Source organism: Stegostoma tigrinum, chromosome 13 (assembly GCF_030684315.1).
Source record: "Stegostoma tigrinum isolate sSteTig4 chromosome 13, sSteTig4.hap1, whole genome shotgun sequence".
Classification (NCBI taxonomy): Eukaryota; Metazoa; Chordata; class Chondrichthyes; order Orectolobiformes; family Stegostomatidae; genus Stegostoma; species Stegostoma tigrinum.
Genome location: NC_081366.1, coordinates 216,524 through 239,405, shown reverse-complemented (window position 1 = coordinate 239,405; position 22,882 = coordinate 216,524). Strand labels below are relative to the sequence as shown.

At 43.5% G+C, this 22,882-nt stretch overlaps 1 protein-coding gene across 3 annotated transcripts in view; it reads left to right on the top strand.

Annotated features, from left to right (window-relative positions):
* arap3 (ArfGAP with RhoGAP domain, ankyrin repeat and PH domain 3) overlaps positions 1-22,882 on the top strand; it is a 350,166-nt gene that overhangs the window by 131,960 nt on the left and 195,324 nt on the right. The window lies entirely within an intron of this gene.

Below are 22,882 nucleotides of genomic sequence, written 5' to 3'. Positions count from 1 at the left end.
TAGGGAGTTCCTGGACCAAAGGGGAGAAAATGGAGTCCAGATAGGTGGAGATGAGTTTGGTGGTGCAGGAACAGGCTGAGTCAATGGGTCGACCAGGGCAGGCAGGTTTGTGGATTTTGGGAAGGAGATAGAAATGGGCCGTGCGGGGTTGGGGAACAATGAGGTTGGAGGCTGTGGGTCGGAGGTCCCCTGAGGTGATGAGGTCATGAATGGTGTTGGAGATGATGGTTTGGTGCTCGGGGGTGGGGTCATGATCGAGGGAGCGGTAGGAGGTGGTGTCGGAGAGTTGGCGTTTGGCCTCGGCGATGTAGAGGTCAGTGCGCCATACTACCACTGCGCCACCCTTGTCTGCGGGTTTGGTGGTGAGGTTGGGGTTGGAGTGGAGGGAGCGGAGGTCTGCCCGTTCTGCGGGGGAGAGGTTGGAGTGGGTGAGAGGGGTGGAGAGGTTGAGGCGACTGTCGTGTTGTTCTTATTCAGAGAAGTGACAAACATGGGTCAAATTATAGCTAGAAACAAAGATTCAATAACTATGTCAGTCTGGTCTATATTGTTGCCAAATGAAAGGAAGGTTCATCTGGCACAGAGAGAAATAATATTGAACGTGGAACAGAGAACAGGACAAGATTGGCAAAGTCCCTTCAACCCACCATGTCTGTGCTGACCATGGCACCATTCTAAATTAATCTCATCTGCCTGCACATGGACCATATCCCTCTACTCCCTGTCTGCTCATGTCAAAATGCCTCTTTGAAGCTGTTATCATATCTGCTTCTACCAACACCCCTGGTAGCACATTCCAGGCATCTACCATCCTCTCTGGTAAAAACTTGCCCCTCACATCTCCTTGAAAGATTCTCTACCAGAGTAATCCAGGAAATTACAGACCTTTTGAATCTCACATTGGTGATAGGGAATTTATTGGAAACAATTCTCAGAGACAAGATCTTTAAACATTTAGAAGCAAATCGACTGATTTGCAATTAACGGCATGGTTTTGTGCAGGGAGATCATGCCTCATTAACTGGATTGAGATTTTTAAGGAGGTGAAGAAGACAATTGCATGAGGGGAAAGCAGTTGATGTTGTCTCCATGAACCTCAGTAAAGCCTTTGATAAGGTCCCTTATGGCAGAGAAGTACAAAATGCAAAGTCACATGGCATCAGGGGTAAGCTGACAAGATGGATACAGAACTGGCTTCGTCATAGGAGACCGGGGGTAGTAGTAGAAAGATGCTTTTTGGAATGGAGGGCTGTGACTAGTGTTTCACAGGCATCAGTGCTGGGACCTCTGTTGTGCATGATCTACATAAATGTTTTGGAGGAAAATGTAGCTGGTCTAATTATTAAGTTTGTGGATGATCCAAAGATTGCTGGAGTTGCAGATAATGAGGTGGATACAACAGGATATGGATTAGTTGGAGAGAAAAATGGTAGATGGAGTTTACTTGGGACAAATGTGAGGTGATACATTTTGGAAGGTCACATATAGGTGGAAATTATACAGTGAATGGCAGAACCCTTCAGAACATTGATAAACTAACCCTAACCCTCAAAATCTCAAACAAATTTATGAGAATGACCTCCCCCACTCAAAGCCATGCAGACTATCTATAATAATTCCATTCTTTTCCAAATACTAGTAAGACTTGTCCTGAAGAACTACTTCAATGATTTCTCTACCATTGATGTAAAGCTCGCTGGCCTATAATTCTTAAATGAAAAACACTGACTGTTCTCCAGTCTTCTGGGACCTTTCCTGTGGCAAAGGAGGATACAAAGGTGTCTGTCAAGACCCCAGCAATCTCCTTTCCTTCTCTCAGTATCCAGATCCCATCAGTCCCTGGGGACTTACCTACTTTAATGTTTTTGAAGACACCCCACACCACCTCCTTCATGTTGACAAGGACTGGCATATCAACCTACTCCTCCCTAATCTTACCATCATTCGTGTCCTTCTCTTTGCTAAATACCTGTATGAAGTACTGATTAAAGACCTTATTCACTTACTCTGACACCATGTATATATTCCCTCCATGCCTTTGTCTTTCCCTAGCTACCCTCTTGCTCCTAATTTACATACAACCTACTTGCCAAGGGCATTTCATGGCATGTTGCATCTCTCCGCGTTCGTTGTTTAAGTTCTTTCCTGCTTCCTTTTATAATCCTCAATGACTTTATCTGATTTCAATTTTGTAAAACTTTCATATTCTTCCTTCCAGTTTTTGGCTAAATTTTCACTTTCCCTTGTCATCCAGGGTTTGTGAATTTTGCCATGCTTGTCTGTCATCATCACAGAAACATGCTGGTCCTATTAGAGATGACAAAAAATCTAGCTGAATTGCAAAAGATTCAGCAATGAGTTACCGGTTTGAGGATGGGAAGCCCCAGTGACCCAAAGAGCCCAGAAATGCTGTGGTGACTTGTGTTTGAGTCTGCTGCTTCAGATGACAGAATTTGAATTTTATATAATGGCAATGGATCCATTTTCATAAAAAAGTCCAATTCACTAATGCCCTTTGGGAAAGAAAACTCCCATCCTTACTTGCAGTGACCTTCATGTAACAGCAATGTGATTGGCTCTTAACTGCCCTCTGAAAAATCACTGTGGAAGCTATTAAGCTCGATCAAATTATTCTGTGTGAATAATGTCAAATTTTCATTGTCCCAGCTCATTTGTACCATTACTCTCCACGGGAGTCATACCGGAAGATTGGGGGGAGGCAGATGTTGTTTCTCTTTTCAAGAAAGGAAATAGGGAAATCCGTGGAAATTTTTCTCATTCTTAAAGATAGTTTGAGCAATCCTAAAAGCCTCAAAACAACTACGTAAACCAGACAGACCACTTGCCATTGACATAGGCACCAGCAATGACAACAATTCTGCAAAATCTTTCTTACTAACATCATGGGTCTTGTCCCAAAACTGGGAGAGACTAGCTGAACATCAGCCTTATAGTGTCAGAATAACAGAATCATATACTTAAAAAAAATCATTACCATTCCTGACATGAGATGGCAAGTTACATTGATTAGCCACAATCACACTGCCAGCTCCAAAAACATAAGGGTATGATATCATTCGTGCAGTTGTGACAACTTAATTAACTTTTGCCGCTCCTTGTATTTATATAGCTACACTATAACAACACTCTCAAATGTCAAACTGTCAGAGGAGAGAGCTGAATGAGCTGGAGACTGAGAGCTTTCTACATTCGGTCATATGCCATGACATGGTGTTGGCATCGTAAGCATGTTCTTTAAAGTGGAATCGCTATCTGTTGTGAGATACAACAAAACAATTCCCAGTCATGCCCTGCCTTATGGGCTAACTAAATCTGGATCTGCTTTCTGACACTCAGTGAATGAAGACTAGTCAACTGCTCTTTTTATATTTTTCTCATTCTTAAAGATAGTTTGAGCAATCCTAAGGCTTGCTTGCAGTATTACTGTCACCTCTGAAAATGGACTTTGTTAAGCCATTGCTCTGCTCATTACACACAATGTAAAACTATCCAGAACCTTTTCCTGCAACTGTTCCATGTCTTTAGGGTCAACCAGCCTTTCAATGATTGTAGAGGATACTATATATTTCACTCCTGCTACATTATTCCCCAGGAATAAATCAACTCTATCCAGGTAACTTCTTGGCTACCTCTTGTCCAGGAAACAAATCCCATTCCAACTGCACTCCCAGTACAATGGAACTGGGATTTTCTTTCCACCTGTCCCATTTATTAACATTTTGGCTTTATTGAAGTCTCTGAAGGGAAAATTAAATCGTCCTGCAGCAAGAGAGTTTGACTTGCTCTGTTATCTCTTAGAATACCAATGGACTTGACTGCTTCACTTGAAAAAGACACAATCTTTCCTTTAGATAAAAATCCTTCACATCTCTCGTCGAGCTCATGTATTTCTATTATACTCAATAGTGGCTACATCCAAGATAACAAAGTGTGAAGCTGGATAAACACAGCAGGCCAAGCAGCATCTCAGGAGCACAAAAGCTGACGTTTCGGGCCTAGACCCTCCATCAGAGAGCTACACCCAGTCTCTTCATGTAGTAGCTACAATCTGATGCATGACCTTTTCCTTCTGAGTTTCTTTTTCAGGCTCAATCTTATGAGCTACAAGAATACCCATGGATTTCCCTCCTAACTTTCCATATTCCAAATGAGCATGTTCTGTCTTTTTCAAGAGAAAGGGCTTGATTTCCCATTTTTACCTGCACCCTCAGTGCTTTGTTTTCTGATCTGAGGATGAGAGATTTGGGCATTCTCAGCTATCCCTTCCTTTACCTTGCCTTCCTTTCAACCTCCCACTTTCTATCCCTTTCAAATTTATGAATGTGCTGGAAAAAGGGGTAGTCTTGTGTGAGCTATAATTGTTAGTCATTATTGCTGCCTGTCTTCCAGTTGCACTGTTTTGGTCCTCAGCATGGGTGCTTATCACAGTAGGTAGTAAGTTTTTAATTCTTTCTCAGAGAATAATATCTCTAACAGGTTCATACATGATTTCAACTTCTAATGCTCTTATCCACTTGTCAAAATTACTTTGCCTAACCCATTCCAATTTAACATGGGCTTGTTCAGGCAGTTTCCATCAACTCCAGACCCCTTGCCATTTTTTCCCCTCAGGCACTAGCACATCTACAACTAACAGCATGAGAAACATCCTATGACATTGAAGTAGAACTGTCCTGTGATTTATATGTCAACTGATTCTGTGTGAATAATGTCAAATTTTCATTGTCCCAGCTCATTTGTACCAATACTCTCCACGGGAGTCGTACCGGAAGATTGGAGGGAGGCAAATGTTGTTTCTTTTTTCAAGAAAGGGAATAGGGGAATCCCTGGAACTTACAGACCAGTCAGTCTTACGTCTGTGGTCAGCAAGGTTCTGGAAAAAATTCTGATGGATAGGATTTATGATTATTTGGAAAAGCATAGCATGATTAAAGGGAGTCAGCATGGCTTTGTGAGGGGCAGGTCATGCCTTACAAATCTTATTGAGTTCTTTGAGGAAGTCACAAGACGGGTTGACGAGGGTCGAGCAGTGGATGTGGTGTACATGGACTTCAGCAAGGCATTTGATAAGGTTCCCCACGGCAGGCTCATTCATAAAGCCAGGAGGTATGGGATACAGGGTGATTTGGCTGTCTGGATTCAGAATTTGTTGGCTGACAGGAGGCAGAGAGTGGTTGTAGATGGTAAGTATTCTGCCTGGAGGTCAGTGCTGAGTGGTGTCCCGCAGGGCTCTGTTCTTGGCCCTCTGCTCTTTGCAGTTTTTAGAAATGACTTGGATGAGTAGGTTGAGGGGGGTTAGTGTGTTTGCTGATGACACAAAGGTTGGAGTTGCCGTTGATAATATCGAGGTCTATTGCAGGCTTCAGCAAGACATTGACAGAATGCAGAGTTGGGCTGAGAAATGGCAGATGGAGTTCAACCTGGATAAATGCGAAGTGATGTATTTTGGAAGGTCGAACTTAAATGCTGAACATAGGATTAAAGGCAGGATTCTCGGCAGTGTGGAGGAACAGCAGGATCTTAGTGTTCAAGTGCATAGCTCCCTCAAAGTTGCCACCCAAGTGGATAAAGTTGTTAAGAAAGCATATGGTGTTTTGGCTTTCATTAACAGGGGGGTCGAGTTTAAGAGCCGCGAGGTTATGCTGCAGCTCTACAAAACCATGGTGAGACTGCATTTGGAATATTGTGTCCAGTTCTGGTTGCCCTATTATAGGAAAGATGTGGAGGCTTTGGAGAGGGTGCAAAGGAGGTTTACCAGGATGCTGCCTGGACTGGAGGGCTTGTCTTACGAGGAGAGGTTGACTGAGCTTGGACTTTTCTCTCTGGAGAGGAGGAGGAAGAGAGGTGACCTGATCGAGGTGTACAAGGCAATGAGAGGCATGGATAGAGTCGATAGCCAGAGACTTTTCCACAGGGCAGGATTGACTGCCACGAGGGGTCATAGTTTTAAGGTGTTAGGAGGAAGGTATAGAGGAGATGTCAGAGGGAGGTTCTTCGCCCAGAGAGTTGTGAGCGCATGGAATAGTTTACCAGTAGTAGTCGTGGAAGTGGAGCCATTAGTGACATTTAAGCGACTGCTGGACATGCACATGGACAGCAGTGAATTGAGGGGAATGTAGGTTAGGTTATTTTATATTTGGATCAGGATTATTCCACGGCACAACATCGTGGGCCGAAGGGCCTGTACTGTGCTGTACCTTTCTATGTTCTATGTTCTATTATTTTTGAAAAGAGCATAAAGAATGCCTCCACAGCTATCTCTCTGTCATTCTGTGGTAGGGTCTGTATAAACTTTAACATTTCCTTCTTGAACTTTAGATTCTGACTCTGATTCTCCACATCAGAGTCTACATCAGTATCTGCAAAACTAATGTGATATCTATAATGAGTATGGCAAGGTTAGCCAGGTGGGCACATAGAAGGAGGCTTGGGGACCACTTTGTGGAACACCTATGTTCCGTTTGCAACAAACACCTCCCAGTAGCGAACGATTTCAGTTTCACCCCAGCCCCCCCACCTCTTGGATGACATGTCCATCCTGGGCCCCCTGCATTGCCACAATGACGCCATCCCGAAAGATGTAGGAACAGCATCTCATATTTCACTTGGGAACTCTGCAGCCCAAGGGTATCAATGTGGATTTCACTAGCTTCAAAATCTCCTCTCCCCTGACCACATGCCAAAACCAGCCCAGCTAGTCCCCGCCTCCCTAACCATTCCTCCCACCTCAATCCCTTCTCCCATCCCCCTACCCACAAACCTCATCCCCCCCCTCCCCCCCGACCTGTCCATCCTCCCTGGACTGACCCATCCCCGCCTAACTCTCCACCTACATTCACCTTCACTGGCTCTAACCCCGCCTCTTTGACCTGTCTGTCTCCTGTCACCCGATCTTCTCCTTTATCCATCTTCTATCCGCCTCTCACTGTCTCTCTATTTATTTCAGAATCCCCTTCCCCTCCTCCATTTCTGAAGAAGGGTCCCCACCCAAAACATCAAGCTTTCGTGCTGTTCTGATGCTGCTTCGCCTGCTGTGTTCATCCAGCTTCATACCGTGTTATCTCAGATTCTCCAGCATTGACAGTTCCTGCTATCTCTGGGCCTCATAGAATATGAGTTCCCTGATGGGGCTGTTTACTTGGTCCAATCAGGGATCCCTGGCTGTTAGATTTAAAGAGGAGGGTTAGAGGTTCTGTTCACTCTGACAGCTGCCTCTGAGGAAGACGGACCAGTGTCGAGTACGATGCACATGTCAATAAAGGGTGATTTGGCAACAAGGTACCGACCTCTGTGGAGTTATTTCAGTGGCAACGAGAGAAAAGAAGATGCTCCTGAAGAAATTTACTCACAACAGTCATCTTTAAGTTGGGGCAAACTTCTCTAGCACCATGCAATTATTTGGGAAGCTTGACACGTTTGGGCCAAAGGCCCTGTCCCATGCTGTAGGACACTGTGACTCATTCAATCCCGACATCTAAAACTGGGCCGAGTATGTGAAAAGAATATGTTATTTTTTCCAGGCAACTGACATTGGGGCAGATGAAAAGCAATGAGTGATTTTCCTTACAGCTCATGGACCCATGAATTTTCAGTTATTGGAAACCTAACGGTTCCTGGGGCACTGGATCTTTCAAGAGATGGCAGATTTAGCTGAGGAATATTGCGAGTTCAAGCCTCCTTTAATTCTGAGACACTGTCGGTTTTACTCTGCATTGAGAGAACGTGGGGAATCTATATTGGGATTTTTGATGAGGATAAGACAACTGGCAGATGCTTGTGGCTTTGGTTTAATCTTGAAGGTGATGCTGAGAGTCTGGTTGGTATGTAAGATCAATGGTGTAACCACGCAAAAGCACTGACTAGCTGAAGCCTAACTGGACTTCAAATAGGCGCTACAACTGGCTTCAGCATTAGAAAATGTGGCAAGTGGACCGCATGAGTTTCAGAGAATTCTGATGTAAGTGGACACCCTCACCAGTCTGACTGAGCTTGGGGAACACAGTTTGAGTGAAGACAATTGCAAACCCCCTCAGGTCTTATCCTGAACAGAGCGACGCTAGGTCAACCCATAGCAAAACACCAAAGCGAAGTCAAGCCTTGACCAATTGACGAATGTTTTCTTTAGGATTAAGCTGGCAAGCAGTTGTAGTTACTGCTGGTACACAGACTCACACCAGCAAGAATCCCACTCGGCCTGAATTGAGTAAGAGAACTCATAGGCCAGGATCCAGGAGAGTGCACACCCTGGAAAAGCCACCTACATTGGGCTTGGCACAGTTAAATTGCCTAGCAACATCCAAATGAGAACTAACCAAAATAACCTGAATAAGAAAAAAAATGTTGGAGATCACAGCAGGTCAGGCAGTATCCATGGAGAGAAAGCAAGCTAACATTTTGAGTCTAGCTGGCTGTTCATCAGAGATCTTCAAAATGGCTTCATGAACCTAGACATGAGCCATGCATATTGTGGTTAGGCGAGGATTCCCAAAAGTATGCTACAATTAATACTCACAGTGCTTTGTACCAAAATACAAAACTGTCATTTGGGGTATTAACTTTTTACAAGGCCTACCCCAGGTCACCATTTATGTGAATGATTTGATGGTAACAGGAAAGACCAATCAGGAGTACTTAGAGAACTTGGGTATGGTCCTTTTCATATTTCTCCAAGGTGGCCGTCTGCCTTAGAAAGGAAAACAAAATGTGTTCCAGGGACCCCTAGTGACCTACTTGGGCTACAGAGTCAACAAGACTGAGTTACACCTGTTGGAAGATGAAGTGAGCGCGATCAAAGTTCCCCTGACTCCCCTGTCTGTAGCAGTGCTTAGACCTTCCCTTGGATTGGTGAATTATTATGGAAAGTTCATAAGGAACCACATCTCCATCCTGGCAACCTTATATCTGCTATTCAAGCATGGTCAGCGTTGGAAATAGCCTAGTAACCAAGATATAGCTTTTAGGGAAGTGAAGAAGCAACTGTTATTGTCTAAGGTGTTGACACACTGTTATCCCAAGCGAGATCTGATGCTGATATGTAATCTCTCCCCATACTGTATTGGGGTAGTGTGTGGTCACAGATAGCCCAAAGGAGAAGGATGCTGAATAGCGCATGCTTCCCGGACTTTGGCTGATGCAGAGTGCCAATATTCCCAGATACAGAAGGAAAGAAAGGTGAGAAAGCTCCACCAATATCTTTACTGATGTAAATTTGTAATAGTAACAGACCACAAACCCCTGCTTGGGCTAGTAAAAGGGGATAAGGCCGTACTGCCCATAGCTTCAGGTCAAATTCAGCAGTGAGATATCATTTGAAGTGTGTACAATTACAAGTTAGAACACTGCCTGAGGGGTCATGTAGCAAATGTGGGTGTCTTGAGTCACCTGCAGATATACCACCGGTGGTACTGCCACTAGAAGAGTTCATTCTGGTTTTAGCCTTTTTCAACACCCTTCTGGCCACTGCTGACAATATCAGAGTGTGGATACAAAATGATCCTGGCAAAACTAAAGCAGCTGGTGGTGATGGGGGAAATGAAAGGACCTTCACATCTAGGATTAATACATTTCTGGACCCCGCAAGACCTGATCATCAGAGAGACCGGCATATTATTATGGGGAACAAGAATGATTGTCCTGAGCAAAGGTCACCACCAGATGCTAGCTGAACTCCACCAGATATGCCCAGAATGAAGATGTTGTTGAAAAGTTATGTCGACTGGTCAGGATTGGGTACAGACTTAGCTAGGTTGATGGGTTAGTGGCCAGGGTGCCAACAAGGACAAAAATTACCACCAGCATCTTCCCCCACATTTGTGGGAATGACCGGGTAAACTCTGGATTCAGTAACACATCGACTGTGCTGGTCCTTTGAATGACTCAGTGTGCTCAGGCATTGCGGATACCCATTCAAAGTGGCTGGTTGTACATAGAGTTAATTCATCAAACATGAGGACAACAAAAGAAAAGCTGTGAGCATATTTTGCAATACATAGTTCAAGGAAGTCTTGGTCACAGACAATGGGCCGTCATTTACCAGCAGGGAATTAGAGTATTTCCTAAAGTCAAATGGCATTTGGCACATAAGGACCGCTCCATTACCACCCATCATCCAATGGTCTGGCTGAAAGAACAGTCCAAAATTTGAAAGCAGGCTTTAAAGAAACAGACTACAGCTTCACTAGATGCCGAACGGTCCCAGTTCTTGTTCGTTTATTGGACCATCCCTTATGTAACTGCAGGGATAGCTCCAGCAGAGTTGCTAATGGGGACAAGTATATGCATCAGGTTAAACCTGATCTTCCTCATCCTGGGAGCAGGGAGGGTCAATTGGCATCATAAACCCCACCGATGGATGCACGACTCCTCTAAGTAAGAAAGTCAGTTTACATAGGGGACGAAGTTTGTTGTCGAATCCATGGGAATGGCCCTGCCTGGGTAGGAGGCATGGTTGATGCCAGGTCAGGTCCTATGATGTCAATGTAACAGTCCTGAGTAAGCATGTGGAGCACATGAAAGCTGCAAAGTGGAAACGAGGCAAGAGCAAAATGGTCCCTCAAAATAGTCGGAACCTCAGGGTTCTTCCCCTCCACTAGCGTCAAACAAACCTCGGCGTGTGAAATCTGTCACAGTCTCAATGCCTTTCCCACCGGAAGAAGGTGAATATCTTCCAAGGTACTCCTTTTGCAGGAGGTGGGCTACAGTCTGGAACACACTGGCCATGTCTGAGACTGATTCAGACAAACCAGACCTGGTGCAAAAACACCCCAGGAGAGGATACAAGGCAAAGACCAGGCCTATGTCCCTGAATTTCATGGGAAGGGGTTGTAATGATTGTAATGAGGTCAGTCAGAATATGAGTTCTCTCACTGGGGCTGTTAACCTGGTCCAATCAGGGACCCCTGGCTGACAGATATAAGGAAAAATGTTAAAAGTTCTGCTCACCCTAAGAGCTGGGTCAGTGTCAATTACTATGCTTGTGTTAAGAAAGGGTGACTTGGTGATTGGATACTGGCCTCTGTGGAGTTATTTATACTCACCTTCATGAAGTATGGTAGGGATAAACTTGGAAACTACAGGCCAGTAATATCTGTGGAAGCAATTGGAAGAAAAACTGACTGACAGAATTTATCTGCATTTGGAGAGGCAATGACTAATCAAGGATAGTCAGCACAGTTTTGTAAAGAGGCCACATCTGGCAAATTTGATTGAATTTTTCGAGGCGGTTACTACCTGGGCACAGATAAGCATAGTGCAGTTAATGTAGTTTACATAGATTTCAATAAAGCCTTTGACAAGTTCTCACAAGATAGTTTGATACAGTAGCTAAAATCCCATAGGTTCTAGGCAATTTGGCAAATTGGTTCTGAAATTGGCCTAGTAGGAGGAGGCAGAGGATGATAATTGAAGAGTTTTGTTGTGACTGGAAGCCTATGTTCAGCGATGTACCACAGTGTTCAGTGCTGGGTCCCTTGCTGTTTCTTGCGTACATTGTTGGTCTAGACATGAATATAAGTTCCATATGTAAATTCACCGATGGCACGACGATTGGTGCTATGCTAAATATTGAGGAAGAAAGTCTGAGTTTACAGAACAGAAACTTAGAATTTGGAGCGCAAGGAGGCTACTCAGCCCTTTGAGCCTGCTCCACCATTCTTCACGATTATGACTGATTGGCCAACTCAATGCCTAATCCTGCTTTCTCCCCATAACCTTTGATCCCATTCATCCCAAATCCTATACTTAGCTGCCTCTTGAATACATTCAATGTTTTGGCATCAACTACTCCCTTTGGTAATGAATTCCACAGGCTCAACACTCTTTGGATGAAGAAATGTCACCTCATCTCCGTCCTAAATGGTATACCCCGAATCCTCATACTATGATCCCTGGTTCTGGGCACACCCACCATCAGGAACATCCTCCCTGCATCTACCCTGTCCATTTTATAAGTCTCTATGAGATCCCCTTCATTGGCCTGAACTCCAGCGAAAACAATCCTAACTTAATCACTCACTCCTCATACAGCAGACCTACAACTCCCAGAATCAGCCTGGTAAACCTTCACTGCACTCCTTCGAGAACAAGATTTTACCTGATTCTGATTTTTCTCAACCTGGAGTAACTGGTCTGCTGTGTTGCCACTTTAATCATGTCTGCCTTCCCTGTTATAGCAGACAATGTCACTGCCAACTTACTGACCAACTCTACCATCCTGGCTTTTGTACTTTTACTTTAGATGTTCAGAGGCAGCTCTGCCATCTGCAGGAAAATCTTTGCAATTTCCAGAGCCACTTCTTAAAGCAGAACAGAACATGCTTTTCTTCATCTTCATCACTTACTAATACCATTCCTAAATCCTCATAGTCTCTGCTTCAAAGTAATCCAAACAAGACCCTCAAGTTTTTTTAAGGCTCACTGGGGAAACTGTGCTGGCTGTCAATCCCTACTATTCTGGGGGAAATCTTTAAACCTCAGAGAAGATAGTGCTACCCACTAAGCTTCAATTTTGTCTCATATTTTGTGATGTTGGTTCAAATTGGTCCCTGGATAAGTTTCAATTTTACTATGGAGAAGACCCTTTCAGATTTTCTTTGCCCATTTCTCTGCCCAACTTTTGAACTGATCTAATCTTGCTGTATGCCTTGTCAACCTTCCTCACTATCCACAACTCCACGAATTTTTGTGTCATCTAAAAATTTATAAATTGGACCACGAAAGTGTTGATCCAAACCATTCATATACATTACAAACTGAGGTCCCAGCATTAGTCTTTGTAGAAGCCCACAGACCACAGATCTCTGGGTCAGAAAGACACCTCCACAACTGTCTTCTATGACCAAGCCCATTTTATATCCAATTTTCCAACTTACCATGATTCCCATGTGACATAGTCTACTGCATTACCTTCATCAATCACCTTCATCACTTCCTAAAATGTGGGAGACATGACCTCCCCTGCATAAAGCCTTGCTGACTATCCCTAATGAATTCATTCTTTACCAAATGCCAGTAAATCCTCTCCCTGAGAATCTTCTTCAGTAGGTTTCCTACCACTGATGTAAGGCTCACTGGCCTATACTTTCCTGATTATACCGGTTGCTCTTCTTAAACAAATGAACAACATTGCATGTTCTCCAGTCTTCTGGGACCATGCATACAGCTAAAGAGGATTTGAGGATCTCTGTCATTGCCTCAACAATCTCCTTTCTTACCTCTTCAATATCCTGGCATATATCGTATTAGGCCCTGGATTTTCAAGAAGTCTAACACCTTCTCCTTCTTAATATCAACATGCCGTAGAGTAGAAACAAACACCTCCCACATCTTGCCATCATCCACCTCACCCATTTCCTCTTGCTCCCATGTATAAATTCCCTCCTTTGTCCTGGAGTGGACCAATGCTTTCCCCATGTACGCTGTTGCTCCTAATATATGAAAATATGCCTTTGAGAATAACTTGATGTGATTTTTAGGCAGAAAATGGTATTGGGTGCAAAAGTGATTTGTTTGTGCTTCCTGTGAGGCTCTGACTGAGTTGAATAGTTAGAATTTCCGCAGTGAACTTCAATATCGATAGGCCCCAAACACTGCCATCCCAACAGATTAGTCTGAATTTTCACAGGTCAACCATTCGGTTATTACATTCACAGTTTCATTGATCATGACAAAAGAACATTCTTTGACCAGAAATGGAATTGCAGGCCCTCAGATGATGTAAGGGTGACCACAATGCTAGCATGAGGCAAACATGTATGGGGAATGTTTCTTTTCAACTTTACTGCAGTCTGGATTTCACGTGAAAACATGGGAAGAATCTGTCCAATTGATGGAAAGATTGAGAATCAGAGGGCACAGATTCAAGATAATTGGCACAGGAAGAAATAGCTACTTGAGAAAAAATATTGTCTCACAGTGAGCAGTTAGTGCCTAATGCTCTGCCTGAGAATGTGGGAAAGGAAGGTTCAACTGAGAAATTCAGCAGGGGATGGGATCATTTTCTGAAAAGGAGACATTTACAAGGCTACAGGCAGAAAGCAGGGTAGAGATCCTGGGTGAATCACACTTCCCTGCTCATCAATGGATTGAGGATCAAAGTACAGATTTCAAATGGTTTAAAGAAGAAGCAAATATGATGTGAAAAGAAACTTTTCCACACAGCACGGTTAGAATATAGAAAACACTACCTGTGAATGTGGTTGAGGCAGGTTCGATTGAGGCACTGAAGAGAGAATTATTTATTTATATAGAAACAACAGGCAGGGTTATGGGCAAAAGTCAGGAGAGTGGCGCTGAGTTAAAATGCTCAGAGCCGAAGCAGACATAATGAGTTGAATGGCCTTCTTCTGCACTGGAACAATTCTGGGGGATTCTGCAGCCCTGAGCTATTTAATGGATGGTGCTGTGAATTTGAAGAAGCTGTATCTTTTTGGACACTACTATTGTTTTGAGCATATTTTAAATGTGCAATTTTTACGAGGAAGTTGAGAGAAAAACTTTCAATCAGAGCAGTCCTGGTGTGTTTTATCCACGAATTAGGATTTTTGATACTGTTCTGACAGAATTTACACCACTGAGCTGTTGCATTTTGTCAAAAAAGAATTTCTGGTTCCCTTTCAAAATTTTTAACATTCTTGTAATGACAGTAATCTGACTCATGTGACATCACATTTTGCAAAGCACGAATTCTTCACCAAACAGAACTACAATCGATCAATGGAACTCTCTTGTTAAAGACCTCTGCCTCCTCCCATTACTTTCATTCTTTGTTGAAAGGGTTCTTTCTTTTCAAAAGCTTCGCCATCCAACATTGTAACTGTCCCCGTTTAATGTGTCCTCATCATACTGCCACCATCTACTTTTCTTAATTGCAGTATGCTATGACTTGTTCTGACTTAGGGATGCTGTGTAGGTGAAAGTTGTTGTTGCAACCCTGTTATTGTAGGTGTCAGCCATGTTCTGCTGAGCTCACAGTGAAAAAAAGATTTAACAAGAACCTGTGTTTAAGTGAATCTTTCATAATGAGAAAAATGAGTTCTTCCTTGCGGATACCCTTGCCTATTTGATTAATTCAATCTGTATGCACATTATAATCACCCATGATAATTGTTGTACCTTTCTTACAAGTTCCCAGTATTTCTTGATTTATTCTGTGCCCCACTGCAGTGCAGCTATTTGGTAATGCATAGATTACTCCCACCAGTGACTTCTTTCCCTTGCCATACATTATAGCTCCCTCATTCCCCAGTACTAATGCCAATGTTCCATGAATTTGAACCTGTTTCTCCCACACCAATCATTGAGCCACACCTTTACCTCTTTAATCTTGTTAACCCTGTGTCAATCATGGCTTGGGTAGTAATCCAGCAGGTTATTACATTTTTGGTTCTGCCTTTTAATTTATCCCCTAGCTGCTTATATCCCCTTAGTAGAATCTCTTTTTTCTTTCTATCAATATCATTGGTACTTTTACAGATGATGACAACTGGAACTTTCCTCTCCTACTCTAAATTCCTCTGCAGCCCTGAACCCAGGCACCAGGCAGGCAGCACAACCTTCAGGATTCTCAATCCTGGCCACCAAGGACAATATCTATTCCCCTGACTATATTATCCCCAATTACAACTACATTTCCATTTTCTACCCTGTTTTGAATGGCTCCTTTGTACATGGTGCGATGGTCAGTTTGCTCACCATCCCTACAGCCCGCACTCTTGTCCACACAGAGAGCAAGAATCTCAAACCTGTTAGGCAAGCTCAAGGCCAGAGTGTCCTTCAGCATGACCTCCTGTACCCCTCTACATGCCTCACTCGTAATAACAACAGACTGTCCCTGACTGAATTTGAGGTAGTTAATCAAAGGGGTGTGATTGCCCCTGGAACTTTTTAAAAAATTTCATTAATACTTTATTCATGAATATAAATTTAGATACATTCATAGTCATTAAAATAGTTTGATTCTGTACAGTAGCATATGAAGAAGCAAACATTGAAGTTTGACTTTTTCCAACAAACAAACTCATGACAATTCTGATAACAAAGTGTGAAGCTGGATGAACACAGCAGGCCAAGCAGCATCTCAGGAGCACAAAAGCTGACGTTTCGGGCCTAGACCCTGTGCTCCTGAGATGCTGCTTGGCCTGCTGTGTTCATCCAGCTTCACACTTTGTTATCTTGGATTCTCCAGCATCTGCAGTTCCCATTATCATTCATGGCATCTCTTATGTATGCAAGACTATTTGTATGTGCATTTGAGGCACCAGGGTGTCCGATAACTGAACGGACCCCTATTTATTGGAGCTGAGTCCACAAAAAGATCAGCCATGATCTCATTGACAGGTGGAGCAGGCTTGATGGGCCAGATGGCATACTCCCGATCCTATGTCTTATGATAATTTGATCTTAACTTCAGCAGAAAGACCTTAAATGGTCTTCCCCACTGCTCTTGGCAGCAGCTGCCCCAAGCGTTAGTGCATCCCACAACACATAGTCCTGGACCTTGGAATGTGCCTGTCTGCAACATATGGCCATAGTCAACTCCTTGCTCTGGAACACCAACAAGTTTCAACTAGACCAAAGAGCATCTTTCACTGAGTTGATGATCCTCCAGACGCAGTTGATGTTTGTCTTGGTGTGTGTCCTGAGATCATAGAACACAGAGTTCCATTCACGGAGCTGATTGGGATGAACCTCGCCAAAACTACTGCATCTTTCTCCAGACTTCCTTTGCAAAAGAACATTCCAGAAGGAGATGTGTGATAGCCTGAATGCTTTTGCTTCAAGGGCACCACACAGTGGCACAGAAGACCAGGCGTACAAGATTAATCTCTCATATCGTGTCCTTCTCACCATCAGCCAAGTAATATCTTTGAGTGTGCTGGAATATTCTGGTAATGAGCCATTCTGCAAAATGACTTTGGCAGTTTGCTCGGGGACAGATAGAACTTCAGTACCTAGTGACACATGGTGTTTGTATGCTGAGGGTCTATGCACAGCTTTTTGCAGCCACACACAAAGGTGACCATCAAGATGAGGGTGGCATTGGGAACCTTCTTCCTGACCCCCTATCCAGATTTTGTTACATGGTGTCTCTAGACATGTTCCAGCTTAGACCTTCAGATGAAGATGGCTCGGGTAACTGCAACATCACGGGTTCTGGGAATGGGCCAGAACTGTGCCACAACAGCACCAAGAGTGACTCACACCTGATGACCAGGTTTTTACCTCTTCTCAAGAATACAGTCCTTCCTAGTTTTTGTGCATTTCCTGGCCCCTACGAACTGTATTCCCAGCACCTTCAGGTAATCTGCCCTAAAGGTAAAGTAGATAAAGGATTGGTCAGCGGAGTTCTCAAAGAGCATGGACTCACTCTTGCCATGATTTACCTTGGCTCCTGATGCCAATACAAACTGGCCACAGATGCTCATGAGTCTGTGCACTGAGGGCACATCCAAGCAGAAAACAGCATCGCTGCTGTTGGGCAAAGTTGGAAATTGCAGACACTCTGATACAATTTTTTAATTCCTCTCTGGTCACCGGAGATATGCCAGAGGACTGGACAATGGCTAATATGGTTCCACTTTTAAGACGGGTGGTAGAGATGAACCAGGAAATGACATACCAGTGAGTCTCACATCAGTGGTCAAGAAGCTATTGGAGAAAATTCTGAAGGAGCAAATTAATACCTATTTGAAAATAAATGGGTTAAGTAGGGTTGGAATATGAAAGCAGCGATATGCTTCTGAGGTTTTATAAAGCTCTAGTTAGGCCCTATTTAGAACATTGTGTCCAATTTTGGGCCCCACACCTCAGGAAGGACATTCTAGCCCTGGAGCGCGTCCAGCGGAGATTCACACGGATGATCCCTGGAATGGTAGGTTTAACGTATGATGAACAGCTAAGGATCCTGGGATTGTATTCATTAGAGTTTAGAAGGTTGAGGGGAGATCTAATAAAAACTTACAAGATGATGTGTGGCTTAGAAGGGGTGGACGCTGTGAAGTTGTTTCCGTTAGGCGGGGAGACTAGGACTCGTGGGCACAGCCTTGGAATTAGAGGGGGTAAATTTAAAACTGAAATGAGACGACATTTCTTCAGCCAGAGAGTAGTGGGCTTATGAAATTCATTGCCATGGAGTGCAGTGGAGGCCAGGATGTTAGATGCCTTCAAGGCAGAGATCGACAAATTCTTGATCTCAGAAGGAATCAAGGGCTACGGGGAGAGTGCAGGGAAGTGGAGTTGAAATGCCCATCAGCCATGATTTAAATAGTAGAGTGGACTTGATGGGCTGAATGGCCTTACTTCTACTCCTATGTCTTATGGTCTTATGATAGTCAGCGTGGCTTTGCCAGAGAGAGGCCACGCCGAAAAAATTTGTTAGAATATACAAAATTTTGGATGGGAGGGAAGAATATGCGCAATGCCGCCCTCATCTTGATTGTCACCTTTGTGTATGGTTGCAAAAAGCTGTGTGTAGACCCTCAGCATACAAGTGTGTGGATGAGGGAAGTTCATTTGATGTAGTTTATATGGAATTGAGCAAGATGTTTGGCAAAGTCCCACAGGGGAGATCCATTGAGAATGTTAAAGCACATAGAATTGAGGGGAACTTTGTGAGACCATTTGATGAGCTCCATAATGCCTTCTTCACAATCAGCTTGATTGCTCCCTGGCCTGGGACACGGGCACGAGTAGAGGCCACAGCTCTGGTTGGCTCATCACTGAATTGATGTTGGGCTGAAGCCACTATAAAGATCCATCAATTGCAGCTCAGCTCAACTGACAGTCCTCCAAGTTCGACTTGCAGTCACAACCCAGTGATGACCTCGAGTTCTTCTGGTCATGGAGGTTCTCAGCTAGGACTCATCCTGAGACAACCTCTTTCTGGATCATAATATGCCCCTTCCAGAAAAATGTCACTCTCCACCTCCTTAATGTGTCACAGAGTTCAAAGTACTGACTCCAGATCATTAACTCTGAGCCAGCATTCCTCAAGCAACCAACACTTGCTACAGACATGCCCTCTACAAACCACAATGTCCACCAGCTCCCACATCATCAGTTATGACACATTGCCTGGCCCTGCATCTCTATTTTGTTTAATTTGTTACATGTTGGTTGTTTTTGTTTTGAATTTCCAACGAGGGTTTTAGCTTTTCATCTGTAAAATAGTTCTCCTATTTACCTTTGAACTGTAAGTAACATAATAGATAGTCAAATCAGCAGCTATTAGCAACCAATGAACTTAGTTCACATGTCTTCAAAGGTAAGTGGTAAGTCAAAAGATTGGACAGAGTATGAAGAACAATAAAGAATTACAAAAAGATTTGTGAGGAGAGAAAAATTAGAGCACAAGAAAAGTTAACCAAAAGATATTTTAAAAAGTAAACATTTAGCAAACTAAGTGTTGGCCCAAAAGAAAGTAAGTCTGGGAATTAGTAATGGAGGATAAAGTAAGCCTGGGAATTAGTAATGGAGAATAAAGAAGGTGGCAGATAAATTTAGAACATAGAACATAGAACAGTACAGCACAGAACAGGCCCTTCAGCCCACAATGTTGTGCCGACCATTGATCCTCATGTATGCACCCTCAAATTTCTGTGACCATATGCATGTCCAGCAGTCTCTTAAATGACCCCAATGACCTTGCTTCCACAACTGCTGCTGGCAACGCATTCCATGCTCTCACAACTCCCTGTGTAAAGAACCCGCCTCTGACATCCCCTCTATACTTTCCACCAACCAGCTTAAAACTATGACCCCTCGTGCTAGCCATTTCTGCCCTGGGAAATAGTCTCTGGCTATCAACTCTATCTATGCCTCTCATTATCTTGTATACCTCAATTAGGTCCCCTCTCCTCTTCCTTTTCTCCAATGAAAAGAGACCAAGCTCAGTCAACCTCTCTTCATAAGATAAGCCCTCCAGTCCAGGCAGCATCCTGGTAAACCTCCTCTGAACCCTCTCCAAAGCATCCACATCTTTCCTATAATAGGGCGACCAGAACTGGACGCAATATTCCAAGTGCAGTCTAACCAAAGCTTTATAGAGCTGCAACAAGATCTCACGACTCTTAAACTCAATCCCCCTGTTAATGAAAGCCAAAACACCATATGCTTTCTTAACAACCCTGTCCACTTGGGTGGCCATTTTAAGGGATCTATGTATCTGCACACCAAGATCCCTCTGTTCCTCCACACTGCCAAGAATCCTATCCTTAATCCTGTACTCAACTTTCAAATTCGACCTTCCAAAATGCATCACCTCGCATTTATCCAGGTTGAACTCCATTTGCCACCTCTCAGCCCATCTCTGCATCCTGTCAATGTCCCGCTGCAGCCTACAACAGCCCTCTATACTGTCAATGACACCTCCGACCTTTGTGTCGTCTGCAAACTTGCTGACCCATCCTTCAATCCCCTCATCCAAGTCATTAATAAAAATTACAAACAGTGGTGGCCCAAGGACAGAGCCCTGTGGAACCCCACTCACCACTGACTTCCAGGCAGAATATTTTCCTTCTACTACCACTCGCTGTCTTCTGTTGGCCAGCCAATTCTGTATCCAAGCAGCTAAGTTCCCCTGCATCCCATTCCTCCTGACCTTCTGAATGAGCCTACCATGGGGAACCTTATCAAATGCCTTACTGAAGTCCAGTTAACAGATATTTTGCATAGATCTTTATTGGAAAGGATACACGTAACATTCCAGAAATAGCTGTAAATCAGGAATTGAAAGAGATGGCAGGCGTGGGGGAGACCTGAAGAAAATTACAATTAACAGGGAACTTGTACGGAATAAATTTTTGCAACTGCAGGTTGGCAAATCCCTACTTCTGATTAATTTCATCCTCTGATCTTAAAAGTAGTAGCCAGTAAAATAATTGATGTGTTGTTTTTAATTTTCCAAAACTCATTAGATTAGATTAGATTCCCTTTCGGTCCCACAAGTCCACACTGCCACTTGGAGCATCCCACCCAGACACATCCCCCTATAACCCACACACCCCTGAACACTACAGGAAATTTAGCACGGCCGATCCACCTACCTGCACATCTTTGGACTGGGGGAGGAAACCCACGCAGACACGGGGAGAATGTGCAAACTCTGCACAGACAGTTACCCAAGGCTGGTATCGAACCCGGGTCCCTGGTGCTGTGAGGCTGCAGTGCTAACCACTGAGCCATCATGCCGCCCAAAATTTCTTTAGACTGGAAAATAGCAAATATAATGCTTTTATTCAAAAGTGACGGAAGCAGAAAGCAGGAAACTATAGACCAATGAGCTTTTGCATCTGGTATTGGAAAAAATATTAGAAGCTATTATTAGAGATGTTGGGGCATGGCATTTGGATAAGTTCAAGGTAATCAGGCAGGGCCAACATGGTTTTGTCAAACGAAGAGCATGTTTAACAAATTTATTGGAGTTCTTTTAAAAAGTAACTTGTGCTGTAGATAAAGGAGAGCCACTGTATGTATTTCCAGAAGTCATTTAATAAGTTGCCACATCAAAGACTTCTGCAAAAAATAAAAGCTCATGATGTAGGGAGTAACAAACTGGCATGGACAGAAGATTGGCTGGCTAACAGGAAGCAGAAACTTGAAAGAAATCAGTATTCTTCAGGCTGGCAGGATGTCATGAATGGTGTGCTACAGGAATCAGCGCTGAGGCCTTAATTCTTTACAATTTCTATGAATGGTTTGGATGAAGGAATCAAAGGATGGGCGCTAAATTTTCTGACATCACAATGATAAGCAGGAACGTGAGTTGGGAAGAGGCCGTAAGAAGCATACAATGGGATAGATGTAGATTAAGTGAGTGGGCAAAGATGTGGCAAATGGAGCATGATATGGGTAAAGTGTGAAATTGTCTGTTTTGCCAGAAAGAATAAAAGAAAAGTGCGTTATCTGAATGGTGAGATGTTGCAGAGCTCTAGTAATGCAATGAGATCTGGGTGTCCTGCTGCATGAATCACAGAAGGTTAATGTGCAGGTGCAAAAAGTGATCAGGAAAGCTCATAGAATAAAAACCAAAAGAACTGCGATTGCAGTAAATCGGGAACAAAAACAGATGTCACCGGGAAAGCTTAGTAGGTCTGGCAGCATATGTGAAGAAAAATCAGAGTTAACGTTTCGGGTCCTGAGAAATACTGAGGAAGGATCATTGGACCTGTAACATTAACTCTGATGCTGTCGGACCTAATGAGCTTTTCAAGCAACTTTTGTTTTTGATGCTCATAGATTATTCTGTTTTATTGTGAGAAAAATTGAATGTAAGGGTAGGAAGGTTATGCTTCAATTATACAGGGCATTGATGAGATCTCATCTGGAGTACTGTGTACAGTACTGGTCACCAAACTTATGGAAGAATGTTAATGTGTTGGAAACAGTTCAGAGAAAGTTTACATGACTAATACCTCAAATGAGCAGATTGCCTTGTGAAGAAAAGCTAGGTAGGCTAAGCCTGTATCCTGTGGAGTTTAGAAGAGTCAGAGGTGACTTAATTGAGGCAAACAAGACACGAGGGAACTTAGTCAGGTGGTTGTGGAAATTATATTTTATCTTGTGGGATAAACTCAAACTCAGGGTCAAAGTTTAAAAATAAGAGGTCGCACATTTAAAAAGAAAAGTGACGTGGAATCTCTTCTCTCTGAGTTATTAGCCTTTTGAAATCCCTTCCTCAAAAGGCAGGGTAGTCACGTGTGGAATGAACTTCCTGAGGAAGTGGTGGATGTAGGCATAGTTACAACATTTAAAAGACGCTTAGATGAGTACGTGCACAGGACAGATTTGGAGGGTTATCGGCCAGGAGTGGGGCAGGTGGTGGGGGCTATGGGGGGTCGGGGTGGAGTGGGACTAGTTTCGTTTG